Genomic DNA, 22,423 nt, shown 5'->3' on the forward strand with positions numbered 1-22,423 from the left:
TTTTAGTCTCACATCCTGCACCATGCTGATATTTTGGTGTAGTTAACTAACCATTATTTGGTTACGCCGTAGATTTAGTTAAAGATATGCTTATTAAGTCAAAGGCCTAATTTTTCTTTTATCATTTGATATAATTAATTATGAATTTTGACACCCATTCTTCAAATTATTTGTGCTATTACTAAAGTAAGAAATTTCGTGCATTTATAGTTTTTTTCGCCTTGAATGAGCTAACTTTTGAAAATTGTCTATAGACTGAAGGTAAATTTTTCTATATTTGTGATTAATTTTAATGTTTAATGTTTAGTAATATCTTAGCGTCATTTTGTTGTAAATGCAAGGAGCTCAAATATATATTAGATAGATATTTAGATAGAGGCATTTTTTAATATAAAAAAATTTAAAAAATATTTAAAATATTACACTTTATTAATAAAAGTTTGAAAAGTAAATTTTTTGGATTTTTCTTAATTATAAGAATTTTCGATTGAATAACTCATATCTAAATATTAAGGCAATATAAAAAAAACATGTTTAATTAGAATATCTATATCTAAAGATTAATAAATTAAATAATATTGTAATGGATAACTTGTTTGTTTATTTGACAAAATATGTTTTTTTTATTGAAGTTACGTTAGACAACGTTTTTTTACTATTTATGGTTCTCATTTTTTTTTAATTTTTATTTGTAAAAAATGTTTGTTTGGTAATCTATCTCATTTTTATTTTTTAAATTTTAAAATGTTTTTAATTAAAATTTAGATTAAATTCATAAATTATGGTTCGTTTGATAATGTTTCAGTTTCATGTTTCCTGTTTTTTATCTCATTTTTTAAAAATCTAATTGTTTGATAATCGTTTTCGTTTTTTATTTTTAAAATTTGAGAACTAAAAATGGGGTCAAATTCGATAAACTACACAAAGTAATTTTTTTCTATTTTGTTTCTGTTTATGTAATTTATTTCTAATATGAACCAAAAAAAGTAGGGTTCGTTTGTTTGCAGGTTAGTAGGCAGCCTCCTTCAAACTTTTTCAAACTTCATTGTCTTTGGTTTTGATCCTTCATAAAAGGCTAAGTGAGATATTTTTATTGTTTTCTTTTTTTTTCAGTTTTTAAATTTTTCTTTTTTTATTATTTTTTATATATTCTTTCTTTCTTTTATTTATTTATTTATTTTATTTATTTTTCATATTTTAATTATATATTATTTTGATTTTCAAATTTCAAATTTCTAGTGCGTAGATTTAACTATTTTTTTATTTTTGAATTTTAAATTTTAAATTTATTTTTGTAGATGCATGTTTGTATATTATTCTTTTTTTTTTTTTTAGTACATTCTAGATTCTTATAATATATAAAATTGGTTATTATATTATTTTTCAACACAACGTCGGCATTTACATGATAATATAATTGAGATGGATTTGAGTCGATATCATTTAAGACAAACGACTTGAGTGAAAATAAATATTGCAAATCAAATTTTAGCAACATATATATGAATTGTTAGAAGCAATTGCATTATCTTTATTAGTTTTGAATCGGACTTATGTGTGTTTGATAATGGAATATTAAAATAATTATTTTTCTATATTTTAATGAAACTATTATTATTTATTTATATAATTAAATTATATTTAAATATGAAAAGGAAGAAAGTTTTAACTATGAACAAGGAAATGTAAGGAAAAAAAAAATATAAGGAAAAAAAATAAACAAATGATTATCTAACAAGTTTTTTTTTTCTTTTGTTCTTCCTCAAGAAACAAGAATCATAAATAGTTACTAAAGATATTTTTGTTTCTAATTTTTAAAAATATAGAAAATTAAAAATAGTAACAAGAAACAAAACTTTATCAAAGGTGCTACATTTTTCTTCTTGCCTCCTTTTTTTCTATTTATTAGTATTTATATTGGTTCTATAACAACTTCTATACTGTAGTTAGTTTAGTATATTTTTTTGTATTATAGTTAATATATTTGGCTATAGTTAGTTTAATTGTAGTTAACTAACCTCAATCCAAACCGCCTTTTATTATATATATATATATATATTTATATTATTAAAAGAAAGTAGCAAGATTGAAATTAAATAGAAAATTATGAGATGAAGGAAGATTTTTTACTGCTTCCTTTACAAAGTGAGCGCCATACGATCCTCCATCTTTCACCATCTCTTTTACCAACGTTGTCGAAAAGTTCGAGCAGAATTGTATAATAAACTTTCATAGTCCGGAGTAAATTAATCTTTGCTTATATCCATCAAAAAATTAAAGTCATTATATAACTTATTAAAGCGTCCTAAATTTTATTTTAAGTTATATATGGACTATACATATAAAATGAAAAATGTTTTCTGTTTAAATTGCTAAAGTTATGATGATTAATTTCTTACCATTTGTGTTATTTTTGAAATACTCTGCAAAGTTATTTTGACAATTTTCTGAATGAATTTTAAAATCTATCATATATAAACAGTGAAATTTTGTTATATCTGAAAATATTTTCTTTCATTTTTATATTGAAATATAATCCAAACATATTTCAATAAATAAGTAAGGGGCAGCTTACACAAGAATAATTTGTGTTATAGTTAACTTTTTGAAACAGAAACCTAAGAAACAATTGCAAAAGAATTTTGAAGCAAGTCAGAGGTAAAGAAAGTAACCTGTTGATAGCTAAAGTGAAGACTTGGAGTTCTTCAAATGTTCCATAAGCATCATAAATATCATCCATAATTGTGGTGCATGGCGATCACTTTAGTCAATATTTCCTTCCTACATTGAAATGAGGTTCGAAATATACACCCAATACCCAAAAGTAATCCTCCACAATTCTATCTCTCGCAAATGGAAAGTTCGTTGGGACATTCAATTCTTTCCACCACCTATACTAATTTATATTTGCATAAGATTATTACTTTGTATTTAGTTTCCTTAAAAACAAAGATGGGGTCACTGTAAAAATCAAAATCTTATAAATATATTTATCCTTTCTACTTTTTCATATTTCATTTGAATGACAATGAATCATTGTCATTAATCTGTTGTGTTATATGTCCCAAAACTCGCCGTTTGTAAAATTATATATAATCTATTTGCAATAAAAATGTTATTCAACTTTTGTTCAATAAAACTATTTTAGAATATGTAAATAGCATCAAATCCAATAAACTACAATCCATGGTTATTACATGAGTAGCAAAGTTTGATGTTATCAAGGATTAAAATAATGATGGTGAGTGGTTAAATTTCAATTTAACTGATATATTATAGATACATAAAATATATATATATATATATATATATATATATATATATATATATATATATATATATATATATATTAACATCGATAAATATTAAGATATCATTTAGGTGGCATTGGGGAATGATGGGTTTGGATTGAGGTTAGTTTAACTACAATTAAACTAACTATAGCCAATATATTAACTATAATACAAAAAATATACTAACAAACTAACTACAGTAATAGAATGTTGTTAATAGAACCAATATAAATACTAATAAATAGAAAAAAGGAGGCAAGAAGAAAAAATGTAGCACCTTTTGATAAAGTTTTCGTTTCTTGTTTACTATTTTTAATTTTCTATATTTTTAAAAATTAGAAACAAAAATATCTTTAGTAACTATTTATGATTCTTGTTTCTTGAGGAAGAACAAAAGAAAAAAAAAACTTGTTAGATAATCATTTGTTATTTTTTTTTCCTTATATTTTTTTTTTCCTTACATTTCTCCTTGTTCATAGTTTAAACTTTCTTCCTTTTCATATTTAAATATAATTTAATTATATAAAATAAAAATATATAGTATTCATTAAAATATAGAAAAATAATTATTTAATATTTCCATTATCAAACACACATAAGTCCCGATTCAAAACTAATAAAGATAATGCAATTGCTTCTAACATTCATATATATGTTGCTAAAATTTGATTTGCAATATTATTTCTCACTCAAGTCGTTTGTCTTAAATGATATCGACTCAAATCCATCTCAATTATATTATCATGTAAATGCCGACGTTGTGTTTGAAAAATAATATAAGTAACCAAATTTTATATATTATAAGAATCTAGAATGTACTAAAAAAAAAAAAAGAATAATATACAAACATGCATCTTACAAAAATAAAAATTTAAAATTTAAAATTCAAAATAAAAAAAATAGTTAAATCTACGCACTAGAAATTTGAAATTTGAAAATCAAAATAATATATAAATTAAAATATGAAAAATATAAATAAAATAAATAATAAATAAAAGAAAGAAAGAAATATATAAAAAATAATAGAAAAAAGAAAAAATTTAAAAACTGGAAAAAAAGAAAACAAAATAAAAATATCTCACTTAGCCTTTTATGAAGGATCAAACCAAAGACAATGAAGTTTGAAAAAGTTTGAAGGAGGCTGCCTACTAACCTGCAAACAAACGAACCCTACTTTTTTTGGTTCATATTAGAAATAAATTACAATAAAACAGAAACAAAATAGAAAAAAATTACTTTGTGTAGTTTATCGAATTTGACCCCATTTTTAGTTCTCAAATTTTAAAAATAAAAAACGAAAACGATTATCAAACAAATTAGATTTTTAAAAAATGAGATAAAAAACAGGAAACATGAAACTGAAACATTATCAAACGAACCCATAATTTATGAAATTTAATCTAAATTTTAATTAAAAACATTTTTAAAATTTAAAAAATAAAAAATGAGATAGATTACCAAACAAACATGTTTTTTACAAATAAAAAATTAAAAAAATGAGAACCATAAATAGTAAAAAAAACGTTGTCTAACGTAACTTCAATAAAAAAAAACATATTTTTGTCAAATAAACAAACAAGTTATCCATTACAATATTATTTTAATTTATTAATCTTTAGATATAGATATTCTAATTAAACATGTTTTTTTTATATTTGCCTTAATATTTAGATATGAGTATTCTAATCGAAAATTCTTATAATTAGAAAAATCCAAAAAATATTTACTTTTCAAACTTTTTATTATAAAGTGTAAATATTTTTAAATATTTTTAAATATTTTTTATATTTAAAAATGCCTCTATTCTAATATTCTATTCTAATATTATTTTGAGCTCCTTGCATTTACAACAAAATGACGCTAAGATATTACTAAACATTAAACATTAAAATTAATCACAAATATAGAAAAATTTACCTTCAGTCTATAGACAATTTTTCAAAAGTTAGCTCATTCAAGGCGAAAAAAAACTATAAATGCACGAAATTTCTTACTTTAGTAATAGCACAAATAATTTTGAAGAATGGGTGTCAAAATTCATATTAATTATATCAAATGATAAAAAGAAAAATTAGGCCTTTGACTCTAATAAGCATATCTTTAACTAAATCTACTGGCGTAACCAAATAATGGTTAGTTAACTACACCAAAATATCAGCATGGTGCAGGATGTGAGACTAAAACTTAGAATAAATAGGAGTTGGCATAATGTTTTTAGTAGACCCTATATCTATCATGACATACCCAAATCTTCCAGTACCTATTTGAGAGGATACAAAAAACGTACCAAGATTCTCTTGCTTAACAGGTAGATTACTTGAAAAGACTACCTCATCTCTGACTTCTTCATTCTCTTTCTTTCTAGGAACTTCAACCAAAACTTACATGCCCTTTGTAGTAGGGCTCTTTCTCCAAAAAATTGAATAGGTTTCACCTCCTCCTCGAGTGGTCCTCGCTGAGCAACAGTCAACCTGTTAGGAAAAGGAGTATGAGTGATTTTAGCTTTTAAATCTTACTGCACGTCTTTTGGGCAGGCTGACAATCTTCTCATCGGTATCCTCTTCACTCACCACCTCAACTAGCTCAACAGTAGGTATCAAGGAGTTATCAATGTAGCAAACAGTAGAAATGACACTGACATTACGAACCTCAGACACTGTCTGGGAAGGGAGCTTCTCATACCAAGTGTCTAGCCTGCTGATAACACTAGCCAGCTAGGAAAATGAAGGATTGTGAAAAACCTAGACGAAAGTGAAATTGTTTCCCAATTTTAGTTTAAACACCCATCTTAGCGTAATCCCTAGAACTTAATGCGATTTGATAATTTTTATGGAGCAGATTCATTTTCTGTGCATTTTGACTAATTAGATAATTAGGACCGTTAATTGGAATTCTAATCAATTAGGCTAAGCATAAACAAGAAGTATAAGTCATAAATTGGTTCGATGATCTAAATTACATTGGGTGAACCCATTCCTCTAAACTAAGATATCTCGAGTAATTGCACTTCTATCTTTACTTTTCTTGCACTTTATTGCATTGAGTTATAGGGATTATACTAAGACGAGTGTTTAACTTCAAACATCTAATTAAACAATCAATATGGTTTTTCTCTACGTTGATAGGAGCAGTGTTTTTTTACCTAACTAACCTGTTGCTTCAATTGGGATTAACATGTAATTATATGTCACATATTACAAGTTAATCACAAAACACAATCTGACATCTACTCGATAAATTACTAAAGAAACACCAAAAACACAAAGTGGATGAGAAAAGAGAGGGAAAATTCGGCTGGAGGCCGAAGGTGAGCGAATTATTCTAACCTAAAGCGGAGATATATATATATAGAAGTTGGTCGTAGCATCGCACCACTGCAAGAAGCGTTGCAACGCTATCTTGCCTTGCGCGCACGTCCGTCATGATGTTCGTAGCGTTACAACGCTACATGTAACATTGCAATGCTGCCCTGTTTTACCTAAAATAGGTAGCTACTTCCTTACGGTGTTGCACAACGCTCCGTCAAGGGGTGTTTTCTTCCGTTTATGTCCGTTTGAAGTCCGGTTGCTCAAATTAGCTCTTAATTACTCCAAATTAACTCCGCATAGCTCTAATGACTGATTGTACCTCCACGATGCTCAATACCTATAAAATCATCAAGTAAACACATTAAACATAGTAACGACCTAGAATTAAGAAGAGGAAAATAGCACATTTTCGATGCTATCAGCGTCCAAGCTTCCATTTATGTGTCCAACCCTTCCCTTTTGAGGGTTTCCTCCTCTTGTGGTGTCTTATGCTGCCCAACATTTAGCCAACTTCTTTCCCTTGGATCCCCTATTAACCCACCAATCTTCCCTTATGTGTTCAACCTTAATTTCCTCCCTCGGTGTGGTCTTCCAACACAACCACTTCTTTCATCAGGTTTTCCCTTGATTTCAAACATCTCACAACAACACTTCATATGTGTCCGAAGTCCCCTTGGTATGTGCCCATCATGTACAATCGTACTCTTAAATGCATCCAAGTCTTCTTTTTTCTCCCAGAATATGTTCCACTTGAAATGTCTTCTCCAAGGTTAAGTCTTTACTCCTCATATCCTTGGTACTTAGTCAATTTTTCACTTTCCTAGACCAATTTGGAGTTCTTCTAAGTTCACATTATAGCTTGAACACTTAGCTATATTTTCTACTATGCTATGATTTCGGAGCATAATTTACGTACTTTAAATCCTACCTCATACTATTGTGCCTCCAAAATTTAGAAATTTTTCTTAAATACTTCTATTTCTTCCAAGGAATAGGCACTATAGTATCTTTTCCTCTCAAGGCTTGAATTTCAAGTTTTTCTCTTTGCCTAAAGAATTATGTGAAGGTTCGGGTGTTACATTCGTCTCCCCTTGCAAAATACAATAAATTAGATCCTTGGGAGGAGCGGGTCATACAAAGAGAGAAAAATTTCAAGAACGAATGAATAACTAAAAACATTTCAATAGACAAACTACTTAATTCCCCAAGAACGACACCAATTTGGTCGGATGGATTTCTTCATCTAAATTCAGACCAAATAATTTAAACCGTTTCCACTAAATATGTAGCAGTGGTAGCAACGGGTCGAACCCAGAAAACTTTTGAATTTCTCTAATAAGCAGTTTACAGCTCTAGGTAAATAACAAGTTGTTTCCCGAATTATAACTTGATCATAGATTATCAAATTAATTCATATATTGTCTAAGCTTAGCCAACTTGCCTAGAAAAGGCGGGAGAGAGTCCAGTTAATGAAATTAGCCGATTAAATTAGATGAAAGGCATCATAATCAATTACGACTAACTGCATTACGAATAGGGATTATGCTAAGGTGAATATCGATTAGGAACAACCTAAACTAATATTCATCATGGTTCTTCCTAAGGTGATTAAAATAATATAACAAGCTAATCTACCTTTTTGCCAGTTTTGTCGAATCACAATTATACGTCACCAATTTTGATTTGATACCTAGCTAATGATCATAGAACATGGAAGATAGAAAAGGAATCCAAAGACAGAATCATGGAATTATGTAATTGATCTAAATATCCGAAGTTACAGTATTGAGGAAAACCAACTCTATGCCTGAACTATAGCGAGTACCATAGCTCCTCATTGACATGTCGATCAAGGAGGTTGAATTTTGATACATGGAGGATGAAAGACCAGAGAAAAAGTAGAGAGAAATTGGACTAAAATGAGTGGGAATCACAACACCCTTACCCGAGGTGACAAATATCTTATTTAGAAAATTGTGGTTGCACCGCAATGTTGATAGAAATTCACGCTGCTTAGACTTTGGAGCATGTCAAAATTATAAGAAACGCATGAAACACACGCGAGTTCATGATTTCCAATTAATTGTAAAATGCCCTTGACAACTTCTTTAATTACTGTGTAATGAATCCATCAACTTCATTAATTTTAATATAATTAATTTATCAAATTCATAATTCGGGCTTTTTTTTATTTTCTTTCAAATATTTTTTAATTCCTCTTTCTGTGCAAATATTTTGCAATATATTTCGTTTTTTAATTTGAAAATTCTTCAAATTTCTGTTTAAAGAATCTTCTCTCTTCAAATGTTGATTTGAAATTTCAAATCTGAAATTATATTACTTTCCTAAATATGACTTTTTATATTTATATTTGATTTATGTTCATCATAGGTAAATCATAAGAATTTAAAATTACTTTTAACATTATCTTTATTATATTTTCGTTTTGGACATGAAATATAAGGATAAATCTCTTCTTCTTCTTACAAATTTTTCTTATAATAAAATTTGGAAACATCATTATGTTTATTTTAATTTTGTTTTAAACATGAAATATAGGGTTTAGTTCATAATTCTTTACCTTTATCAACGAAATCAGCCTAAAAAAACGTTCTAAGCACCACTTTGTAGATTTTAGGAACTTCGATTCGTCTCTGAATCTCTAATGCATGTATTTCGGTGTTTGAACGGTTGTATAATGATCTTTTTCTTCAAAACAATGATTAGATCACCACTAATATTCGATGATCTCATTTCGGATTATGGATTTTTCTTATGAAGTTTCTAAATAATGATGGAGTAACATGATAATTGAAAAATTGAGAGTTTTTATTCAATTTTGCGATTTTTTTGGAGTCGTGGAAAGAGTTTAGTTCTGTTTTGAGATTAGTGTGAGGGCAATGAAGAGTGTTTGGTTATTCCTTTAAGGTTGGAAGTAATTGATGCAAAAAGATCTCTTACTTATGGGGAAGATGAATTGACTGCTAGAGTTCAAAATTTATTTATTTTTTGTTGACATGTGTTCCAACTTATTAAAAATATTTGATAAATTTAGGTATTTTTAAGTACAGAATATTTAAGAATATTTCTTAATAAGGTATGTAGTAACATCTCATTTGCATTGGTTGGGGCAGTTTGTACTCTTACAAATTCGTAATTATTTATTTTTAAGTTGTTTTTCCATTTTTCCAAAACCAAAGTTGTTTTACTATTTCTTGGAATGAAAAATTAAAATTTATTATTCCTCTTATCAATCCAAAAAAAACTATGGTACAAGCTTGATCTCTCATCATGCATTCAAAATCACTAAATCTACTAGACTATGTGCTCTCCCACACTAAATGTATAAATTTTTAAAAATTATAATTGAGGAAGGAAAACAAAAATATGAACTAAAAAGTGGAAAAAGGTGACACACAACGCTATAGGAGTTACATAGAAGGAGGGCGAATTTTTTACTTTTTTTGTTTAAAAAAATAAAAAAATCATTGGGCGGTAAGTTAATTACTCCATTGAGATTGAGATCCAATATGCCTATTTTATTTTTCATCAAGATAATAATGTTTGATATATAACAAAAAAAAATAAAAAATTATTTTAAATGACAAAACTACTTAAAATATTTATAAATAATAGCAAAATTTTTAAAAATATTATCAACATTAGCTAAATTTTAAAACATTTAATGAAGAATCGAGAGATTAGAAATTTGAATCTTCACACCATTCACATGTTAAAATCAATTAAAAAAAATAAAATTAGAATTAAAGTGCTTGTAATTAAATTTTAGAAATAAATTAACAAAACAATGTTATATTCAATATTTTTATATTTTTATATTTTAATTCTCATAATTACTAATTTTGATATATTTTTATTAAATTTGAACTAATATTTTTAGATAGATTTTGAACGTTTAAAAATACTATTGAATTTTTTAAAGTTCACCGATATTTTTTAGACAAAATACAAACAATTGCTATCCAAAAACGTTTTAATTTATTTCTGAAAAATTAAGAATACTACGTACTATTGGAATTTATGAAATTCGAGAATAATTTTTAAACAAAATACAAAGTTTCAAAAGAAATTATTATTACCCACTAGGGAAAATCAGGAAGAGATCCTTGCAGATGGCTTATTTTGTCATCACTGTCCTATGTCAGATTTTGGCCTCTAATTGATTGGCGTTGTATGGATGTGTTGTCTCTTCCACTTTCCAATTTGCCCTTCAAAAATGAACATATGGTGAAAAATATCGTCATGCGACAGCATTGACAACCTTGTTTTCTGCCTGTCAACTTTGTAAACGTGTCATGTTTTTAAATCATTGGGTGTTAGTATTGCCGTTGTATTGCTTGGATATCTTTGCTTCATGAAACTTTTGGCCACATGATTTTTCTTCGGATCCAATGCATAGCTACTTTTTCTTTGTTTTTGTCTACATTCCTGCATATCTGGCTCATTAATGACGTACGTTTAAGCAAGCCTTTCATTTGAATTTATTGAAAGCATGGAAAGTAACTTTGCCTCTATTCTCCTAAGAATTAAATGCATTTCTTCTCAATTACTTCTAAATTATTCTTATTTTAAGAGAATAACTTGAATAAATACAAGTTATCAAATATATTCTCATAGTTCATAAAACAGCAATGCTCATAGAGACTAATATTTTTAGGGAAAAACAATCGACAAGAAACTAACTGAAAGAACTAATTATTTAGATTTATCGAAAGTATAGAGACAAAAAATAGACAATTGAAATTACATAAACAAAAATGAAACGAAACTCAAAGTTTAGGGATTAAACAACGTATTAACTTAAAAATTATATTCACTATTAATTCAAATGAATTTTACAATTCTTATGATTGATCGATATTGATATTTTTTTTTAAGGAGAACCATAGCCTTGGTTTCTGTCCGTCAACTTTTCAAACGTGTCATGTTTTTAAATCATTGGGCAATAATGAAATCGATTTTTAAATAAATTATTTTTATTTATGTTATTAATGAAATCGATCAAGTTATGTTTTCATATTTAAAATCATCGTATAATTCAAGTTTTCTTGATGTATTTCAAGAGTAAATTCTATGTGTAAATGTAAACTGCTTTGTGTAATCAGGTATGAAAAAATAACAAAAAAGAAAAACAAATATTTGATAATTAATATTACAATTTTTAATATTTTTGCATATTTATCTCAACTATTTTTTTAGGACAACAACCGTTGAACTATATCAATACCACTAAGCTAAACTCATTCTAGAAGAAAGTTGAAAGATATCAATATTTTTTTTAATCTATTTTTCCTTATGCATATAGTTTTCTTACCCTAAATATTGTCATGATTAATTTAATTTGTCGTGAGTTTTATATATATTATTAAAACCTTTATTTCTTCAATTGAAGTATGCTATATATGCATATTCATTTTTATTCCATATATACTGATCATATTGGATTGTAATGGAGTGACTATTATAGTCCACTCTATGTTTGGTGTTCGATTAAATAGTTAGTATTTTAAATATTAACACAAAATCCTTCTCGAACGAGCACTCATCAGATAAGGATTAGATTAAGAGACGGTTTGCTCAGAGAAAATAAAAAAAAAAAAAAAAATAGAAGTGAAACAACCATTTCAAATCTTTGTTATCGTAAATCAAGAGCAGCCGTTTTAGATAAAAAAATCTGAACGTCTCAAATCTACAACCTGTAACGAAAATTGTTTATCCAAAAAATAAAAGGAAAAAGGTAATGAAAATGATATATTATTTTTTTATTTTTATTTTTTACGTGCGATGATGTACACTCAAAAACAATATTGTTCACTTAAGATGATTTAATTTGTGATATTTCCTAGAATGTATTCACAAGATTAAGAAGAATAAAAGAAAATGTTGGAAATTTATAATAAGGTATAAATAAAATGCGAAAACGGAATTATATCTAACATTTTCACTTCTAGCCAAAAAAACATAAAAAATTATACTGGTCCGTCTCAAACTCGAGACTACGTCCGGTTTTCTACAAGTGTAGATTCTACTACAATGAAGATTGCAATGAATAATCAAGATAAACTATTTGATTTCCAGCACCACAACTCGATATCTTGAAATTAACTAAGAGATATATGAAGGTAAGTTACATGTGTCATTCAAATTAAATTCTTAGACAAGAAAGCTAAGTTAGCGATTTGAATCAAATTATGTCATATGGCGATTGAATTCAAATCTACTTCAACCGGAGCTCCCGAAAAAGTATGGTTGAATGAATAGTCATAAGTAATTTGAGCGTAGTAAAAAGAATTAGAATAAGCCCATGTGCAATAAGTCAAGAGTTCAAAGACAACCATGCCCATTCCCATACATACAAGAAACTACCTTCATTTTAGACATACAGTCATCCATTTGGGAAATTATTTTAAATGGTAGAACTGTTGAAAATATTTACAGGATATTGCAAAAGTTTAGAACTATCATTGATAGACACTGATAGACATTGATAAACACTGATATAAGTCTATCAGTGTCTATCAACGTCTATCATTGATAGTTTTAAAATTCTGCTATATTGTGTAAATATTTTAGTTTATTTGTCTATATTTAAAACAAGTCCAATCCATTTAGTCATATTCATTCACTAACATGAATTAGAAGCATGAATATTCACGTGCATAAGAAAAGTAAGAGAGTTTTTAAAAACTCGAGAAAAACAAACACTATATGAAGACAGTTAGAAGACATTTGAAGCACATTAGGCTTTATGACTATTGGAATGCCTTGAATCTCATATCTAACATTTTGAACAATCAATTGTGGTGGTAACGTCCTTGAAATCTAAGTTATTTATATATTTGTCATCTTTATGTTATTTATGTTTATGACCCTAGAGTTTAGAGAAGTGTGCTATATAAACTCTCTAAATTATAGAGGTGCCTTCATTATGTAATTTTGTATTATTCTTGCTAATAAAATTGTTCTCCATGTGCCTCGTGAATTTAACTAACATATTGGTAGTGAACCACGAAAATTTGTGTGTCAATTCTCTATTTGTACATTTATTATGTATTCTTTAGTTGTTGATTTCATAACACATTTGTATCAGAGTCTAACAGTTTGAACTTGAAATTATGCATCTGTTATACAAATTAAGATGTCAGTTGTGAATATGAAAATCGATAAATTCATTGGGCGGAAGAGTTTCGATTTATGACATATCAAGATGTTATCCCTACTAAAGCAGTAGGGATTGTGGACACTACTGACTTATAAATCGAAGAAAGTAGCCAAATATGACGAAGAATGGCATAATCTAGAGGAGAAGACCCATTCGACTATCATATTGTGTTTCACTGATGACAATATCATCGAGGTCATAGATGAAGAAAGTGTCCTAGTCTTTGGTTGAAGTTGGAAAGCCTTTACATGAAAAATTCTTAAACTAAGAAATTGCTTCTAAAGCAATATCAATATCATCTATGCATGTAGGAAGATACGTCCCCTCTGAGATCATCTAGACTAATTAGATAAAATTTCATTAGATTTGCATAGCATAAAAAATAAGGTGGATGATGATGATGTCGTCTTAATTTTGTTAACCTCTTTGCCCTTGTTGTATGAGAATTTTGTTGAATCTTATGTTGGAAGAAAATAAACTCTAATTTTAGAAAATAAGTGAAGTCCCCATTGCTTACTAGAGAGGTCCAATAGAATGTAGCTAATTGAGGTACAAAAAGTAAGGCATATGGGTTAGTTGCTATAGGAACACGGGATATGGCAATTTTGGTAAGAAAAAGTCTATCATCGATAATAGTTGATAAGGTTGAAATTAAAAAATAAAAAATAAAACAATGATAACTTCTATTTACTTCTATAAGAGTCTATTACAGTTTATCAAGATAGACACCAATAAAAGTCTATCACTATCTATCGCTAAGGAAGAAAATCGTGCCTTCAGTATTTTTTTATGCCTTTAATGAGCTAGCTTTTGGGAAATTTTCTAAAGGCTGAAGGTAAATTTTGTTATATTTGTAATTACTTTTAATTTTTACGTATATCTATGGCAAAAAGAAAAAATTGTTTAATTAGAATGTTATAACTAAAGATTAATAAAATAAAATAATATAGTGATGGATAACTTGTTTGTTTATTCAATTAAAAAAACTTGGTTTATTTAAGTTATGTTAGACAACGTTCTTCTTTTCTCTTTCTTGTTCCCATTATTTTTTATTTCTTGTTATCATTTTTTGTTTCTAAAATTTTAAAAATGGTTCGGCCAAGGTATGTTCTTGAAACCCATTATACTCAGTTTTAGCATGTTTCTTTTCAACAAAAATTAATGAATTAGAATGCTTATGGATCCTATTACCTTCCGCTGCATGCTGGTGTTGATTCAACAATAATATATATATACACATATACACATATACATACATACGTACGTACATACATACACACACACACGTATATATATATATGCAGCAATCAATTATACGAGATTGGTTTGATAGTTAAATGTGAAGACTATAGGATGTATATTACATGTGAAGACTAGAGCAATTTTAAGGTACATTTATGAGCCAGTTTTTCATTGCTTACTCATGAACTTGGTTCTGAAAATTGCTTGATCATGTTCTCTTAAAAATTATTGAGATCTAAATTTTGTTATAAGAAATCTTCCATATTGATATCTTTTGTTTAATCTCTGCAGATGATATTGATAATCATATACAAAAGGAGAGTTAGGAGATGAACGATAAAGATATGAGTTCCATTTATTAGATTAAAGAACACAACCATGTCATCTTATCTCATCAATTTATAATCTTGTTTCTTTAGAGGGGGATGAATAAGGCAAATTGTTTATAGAAACTAAATGATTTTGTTTTCTATAGTTTGGTGACTACTCTCCATTTAAAGCCTATTATCTATGTTGGTTTTGTGAGCCAAATTGATGTTAATTCATTTTTTTTATGTGGGTGGATGAAATGATACCTTTAATCGCGTAAATATTAAAGATAGAAGCTCAATTCATGATGCTATAACCCTCAACACTTGATGAATTTTGTACTTTATGACGGTTGTATAGTTGCAAATTACATTTGATGTATTTCTTGTATTATTGGATTTTTTTTTTTAGTTTTCAATGTAAATTGATTACTAAATTTCAATAATGAAAGGAAGTCATGTATTTAATGCATACTTTATGAAGTATTTCATGTGTCTATTAAACTAAACACAAATGCTTGTGATGTAAATAGGCATAAGTTCAACATTGTTTGGTATAGCATAAGATTAAGCTATATATATGATATAATAACCTTCCTTTGCAAATAATATATGATATAACAGTCTTAAAAAAAGGTTATCATATGTCAAAGAAAGCATTAAGAAAAGGCTATTATATAGTAAAGATAGAATTGAGAGCAAGCTATTATATGTTAAAGATAGCTTTATGACTAACACTATCGAATGTTTTCATAGTCATGTATAAATGTTATATCTCCATACTCTACTATAACATCCATTATAGCCCTACAAAAAGACTATAAAAAGTCCCATAACAATTACTGCAATTTTTTTTATATAAATGCTCATCTAATGGACGTGTAAACAATTTTTCTAAATGGTGATTCAGAATAAGAAATTTCCATGGAATAGCCTAAAGGTTTTGTACAGGCTGAGCAAGATAAAAAAGTATGTAAACCTACTAGATCTCTATAAAACTTAAAACAAGCTCCAAAGTAGTGAGATGAAAATTTTGATTCTTGCATGTTAAATAATAGCTATAAACCAAATGAATGTGATAAACACATCTATCATAAATAATAGGAAGATTCTCTGTTTATTATTGGCCTAAATGTTGATGATTGGATGATTTTTGGCTTAAATATATTTGTTATAAATGTAACAAAAATTTTGTTGAGAAATCACTTTGATATGAAAAATATTGGCGAGGCTAATTTTATTATGGGTATGAAAATAACGAAAAATCCAGACGGATTTTTTCTTGAAAAATCACATTTTATTGTGGAAATATTCATAAAGTACAATTATTTTGATGGTAAACATGTGTTTACTCTATTTGATTCAGGTGTTCACTTATTTTCAATTGAAAATGAAAGTGATGTAATTAATCAAAAGGAGCATACTAGTAAATAGGATATGCAATTGATTGTACAAGATCTGACATTACATAAGTAGTATGAGTTCTTTTGATAGGTTTATAACTAAATAGCATTGACATGTCATTGATCATGTCATGAAATACTTATTGGGAATAAAAAGATAAGGCTTACTTCATAAAAAAATCATGTTCTTATTGAAAGTGTTTTCTTATGCTGAGTGGAACACATCGTTAAGTGATTCTCAATCTACTATAGGGTATATTTTTATCTTGGGAGATCTTGCTATTTATTGGAAACTTAAAAAACAAACAATTATTGCTAACTTTACTATTGAAGAGATGTTATTGCTTTAGATTAAGCTAGTAAGGAAACAAGGCTAAGAGATTTATTATATGAAATTCAAATATGGGAGAAACCAATACCTCCTATCTTGATAAATTGTGATAGTATTGCCACGATTGGTAGAGTAAAAAAAAATTATAACGATAAATGAAGATTTATAAGAAGAAAACATAGTACTGTGAGATTTTGTTTGAGTAACGAGATCATTGATATGAATTATACTAAATCTTGTTATAAACTTACAAATCCATTAACGGGAGCCTTAACTAAAGAAAGTCTCTGTAGCACATCGAAGGGGATGGGGATGAAACCTTTATAAGTATCATAAGCAATATATAAGGATACTCAACTTGTGGTAAGAGATTTTATGAACTAGGTTCAAAGGGAAAATGAATTCTAAAGTGGTGGAGAAATGCACTATCTTTATATTTTGATCTATCCCTATAATGTGAGTGCATTATTCTGTAACAATATGGAGGGTTGAGTTTTTCATTAAACTCTTAACAAAATTTATAGTTCTTATGAGTTGGGTGTCTTATGTTATAGGGGACGCTTGAAAATTTTTACCTGTACAAGTGTGAGAGTGGAAACGCTCTTTATGAGGATATGAGACTAATTCATAAATGTAATCAAGAAATTCTTGGATCAGCATGAGGCCTTAAAGTGCTAATAAATAAAGCTCTTGTCAATATCTAGATAATTATTTCTGGATAATAAGTTTTCTATTTTTTCTTTACCATTAGAGTTTAAGTTAGAGACCATTACTAAGGGTGAAATAGAGATTATCATTTCATTAGTAAATGTTTAATGTAGTGTCATACTTTTTTGATGCATAGTTATCTTTCTTTTTGTCAAATTTGTATGCCTATTTAAAATATTAAAAAATGAGTGGGATTATGTTACATTTTTTTTTCATATTTAATAACTTTTTTAAAATTTTGAGTTTCACTTGAGCTAAAGAGAGTTTTTTTTCCTTTTATATAAAAAAATTGTAGTTGAAGATGGGTTAAAGAAATGTTATCTACTCAGCTTAATTCAGGCTCGATATTATGCTTTGTATATTTAATTGAAGTCCTAATGAGAAACTTAGGTCAAAAGGAGCAAAATGACCGTAGATGTATGATGAGGATAATTATAGGTTAATTAGTATTTTTTAATTTCCTGTTTTTTTATTGTTAATTAGTGTTTAATTACTATTTTAGAATTAATTAGTATATTTTAGTTTCCTATTTATTTTATTGTTAATTAGTGTTTAATTACTATTTTAGAATTAATTAGTATATTTTAGTTTCCTATTTATTTTATTGTTAATTAGTGTTTAATTACTAGCTTAGAATTAATTAGTTAATTATGTTATTTTCTTGCAAGGCTATAAATTACAAATTTAAGGTTGTAATATAAAACTTTTGATTAACCATTTAAGTATAGAATTTTGGTTTTTAGAGAGAGATCTCTCATCTTTAATGGATGGACTTCCCTTGTTTGGCTTTGAACTTAGCCTAATTATCTCGTTCGCTATATTAATGCTCCTCCACCCAACACTATCGACGGTGTTGTATGAGGATGAAGGCAATAACTGAAGTTTCAGGTGTTAGGGTGGATGCGCTAAATCTCGTGGGTACTCTAGTTTGTAATTGTAATGTACAAACAATTTATTTATTTAATAAAATATGAGATATTATATTTATCATTATGTGATAGTTTGTAATCTAATTCACGTTGTAGAGGGGTCAAATCTTCCTAAAGAGAGTAAGATATTTGTGTCTCGAGCTAATTGTTTACCGACTTGTTTTTCGATATTTACTCTAACATCCTCTGTTATTTGTAATTCTCCCAACGCTGTTCTTTTTCCTTCCTCTCCTTTTTCTCCTAGATCAGAGATTAAGACAATGTAAAACACTGAAAATTGAAATTGAAAATGTGTGGTTTGAAGGTGTGTATCATCTTCCCTATTTCTTTTGAAAATACCATGTTCGTTGGTATAGCAGAGATATCCCCTTGCAGGTTGCTCTATAGTCTATGACGTCGATTTTTTTTTCACATCAGCAAATTGAAGTTAATAAATTATTATATTTTAGCCCATCAACTTAAAAATAATAATAATAAAAAGAAAGATTGTTCCATTAGCCCTATATATCATAAAGTTAACCGAAAAACTAAAGGTTGTATGAAAAAGCCCAATGCAAAAAAAAAAAAAAAAAATGCATGTTTGGTATTTGAAACAGTTAAAATCATTATGATAATAATAAGTTTGATCCGTTTTACCGAGAAAGTTTACCGTTCGAATCCGTATAGACCTATATTATTAATAATTCAAAAATAGAATCGTTTTCCTTTTCTTATTATTGTTTGTATTGTTTGTAATTGGTCACTTGATTTGGTTCATCATTAATGTCTTATCTTTGTAGATGAATTACATATGAAAATTTTCCTATTTTCCCATACAAAATAAAGAAATTAGGAATACTTCTTCTCTTTGGGATACTATCCAATTCTAGTAAATTTGACATGGAACGAGCTAAAAACTCCACCATAACCCAATGCAAATTGAATGCACAAGTAAATCACATGGATCTAGGAACGACTTACTGTATTTGATTTGTGAACAAGCTAGAGTTTGAGAAACGAAGATCTTTGGTAACTTTCATTGTAAACATTCTCAAATAGGCTTTCGGTAGTCTAAAATGTCGAATTAAAAAACTTAATGATCCAAATATAAACTATAGGGAATCTTCGACCTATCAAAAAAAATTTAGAATGACCTAAAAAATAAAAAGAGAAAAATGAGATGTTGCCATAACCTTATGTGAGGACAAAGACAACTGACCTTTATGGCTTTACAAATTAATGGTTTGAAAATGTTGATCGAAAGAGATAAGACTGAGGCGTGTCCTTCAAAATGGTTGGCTAACAATGCTCATCTCTCTGCATCTTTATGTTGCTTCGTTAAACCTTTCCTTCTAATGATCACGTGGCTTATGAAAATAGGAATCTTGTGAAAGGTTGTCGTCCAAAGCTCACATGTAGGCCCAGATATATTTTACTCATATATTTTATTCAAATCATTCATGATTTCTCATTACTTTATATGTATTTAATTTTATTCAAATATATAAATTGTTTTTCATAATTTTATACATACATTCTTAATTTATGAAATATATAAATAATAAAAAATTTTCCTCCGCTGAGTTGACTATATTTCTTTTGACAATGTATTAGATTAGTTCTGTCAATTCGAATATTGTTGAAGATAAAAATATTTTGTTGTTGATGTCAGTTTTATCAAAGTCCCATAAATTGATGAAACTACAAATAGTAGTAATTGTAGAATAAAAAACATGGTCGAGTTATGTATATACGGTAACTACTGATATCCTTAACAACAATTGCCCTCCTAATTTTGCTCATGTACTTAATATAATCTCCATATTTTATTATTATTTTAGATTCTGTTTAACCATTTTCAAAATAATCTCACCTTAATTAAATATCGAGAGTTTTCTACCACATTTATATTTTAAATATCCATATATTTTTAAATTTTATTTTATCTATATATTTTATTCAAATCTTTAAATGTTTTTTCATTACTTTAAACGTATTTAATTTTATTCAAATCTTTGAATCGCTTTTCATTTTATACATACATTCTTAATAAATTATTTGTACATTCTCATATTCTTAATAAATTAGTTTTATATACTGCTTTTGCTATTATTTTAACGATTTGGAAAAAAAAAATATCACTTCATAAAAAATGGTCATAACTTTTGTTACTCACACAAAATGTTCATCAATTTAGGTTTTATTGTGATTTCTTTAACAAACTAGTATTTTTGCTATGACTTTACAATGGATTAGACTCCTCTTTGATAGTCGATAGGATGAGAATTCTCACTACAATGATTTTTTAAAATTTTGAGGTGCATATTCCATCAAATTCATCTTTCCAATAATTTTTGGCATATATCGAAGGTAAAATTTTTCCCTCTGGTGAGTTAACTATATCTCGTTTAACAATGTACCGGATTGATTCTACCAATTTGAATCTTATTAGGATTGTTCAAGATAAAGATATTTTGTGGTTGATGTTAGTTTTATTAGAGTTCCCCCAAATTGATTTATGTGTAATACTTGACCATGTCTCATCTGTTTCCTTGAACACTGAAAATACACTATATTTGAATAATAAATTAGCAAACATTGACTATTCTTCCCAACCCCCTTCGTCAGACCTTTCAATTTTCATTTTTTGAAATAGAAAGGTAGGGGTTGAGGCTTTGAAGGCATACATCCTAAAAGAGAAAATGAAATCATTGAGTTTTGAGTCAACAAGTCGAGTTCATAGAGTTTCACTAAAGGAGAAATTATTGAACCAAGCTCATCGTTGGCACTTTGTAACCTCAAGGGTCACAACCATTTTGACACCATCAATATTGTATATATTCCTAGTATTAGAGGATGAGTATTATAAATAGCCCCATAAAAACAACTTCAGTGAGTAAGTAATTTTCTTTGTGGTTAACCAAACTAAATACTTCTTATATTAACTTAAGCATTTGAGTGTACACAATTTTCCATCAAACTAGTGCTAATATGCTTGCACAGGTCGACTTTAATAATGAGTATAGATCAGAGGAGTGAACTAGAGGAGCGTTCAAGTCCACATGCAGATTGCAAAAGATGTGGTAACTATCACATTGAGAATAATTGAACCAAGTTGGAACTAAAAAACAAAGAACAAAAAAGAAAAGAAAAGAAAAAAAACAATTGTAACCACATACTTTGTGAGTACAAAATATAGATAAACTTTATCTAGTTAGTATTATAGGAAAGTATTTCTCCCGTAATCATAGATGTTTTTAATAACCTTTTTAATATAAATCTATCTTCATAAATATTAGTGAATCTCACATTAATATTAGTAGGTATTATTCTATTTTAAAAAGTCTATTAATGTGTCGCAGAATAAATGAAGAGAATATGGAAAAAATTTCATACATCCTTAATCCTAGAAAAAATTTAAAAGTATGTTGACGTGTCCATATGAAAATTGATTGTATGAAAATATTTAGTTTTATTTTAAATAACTAATTTTGTTTATGTGCTAATATATTTTGGTGAATAAATCTTCAAGGGTTTACAATGGTTTTGTAAATAGTATTATTTAATCTAGATATGATATAACAGCAGATGGACATCACTTCTCTTTGCCACCATATTTGTAGCTTCAACATGAAATCTAAGAAAAGCACAATTCTCTCTAATACTGCAGCGGCGGTCTAATGGACAATTTGAAACGAGAGAACCAATCGGACCTTCAAAGAAAACTATCGACACTCTC

The sequence above is a fragment of the Benincasa hispida genome, chromosome 11 (assembly GCF_009727055.1).
Source record: "Benincasa hispida cultivar B227 chromosome 11, ASM972705v1, whole genome shotgun sequence".
Lineage (NCBI taxonomy): Eukaryota > Viridiplantae > Streptophyta > Magnoliopsida > Cucurbitales > Cucurbitaceae > Benincasa > Benincasa hispida.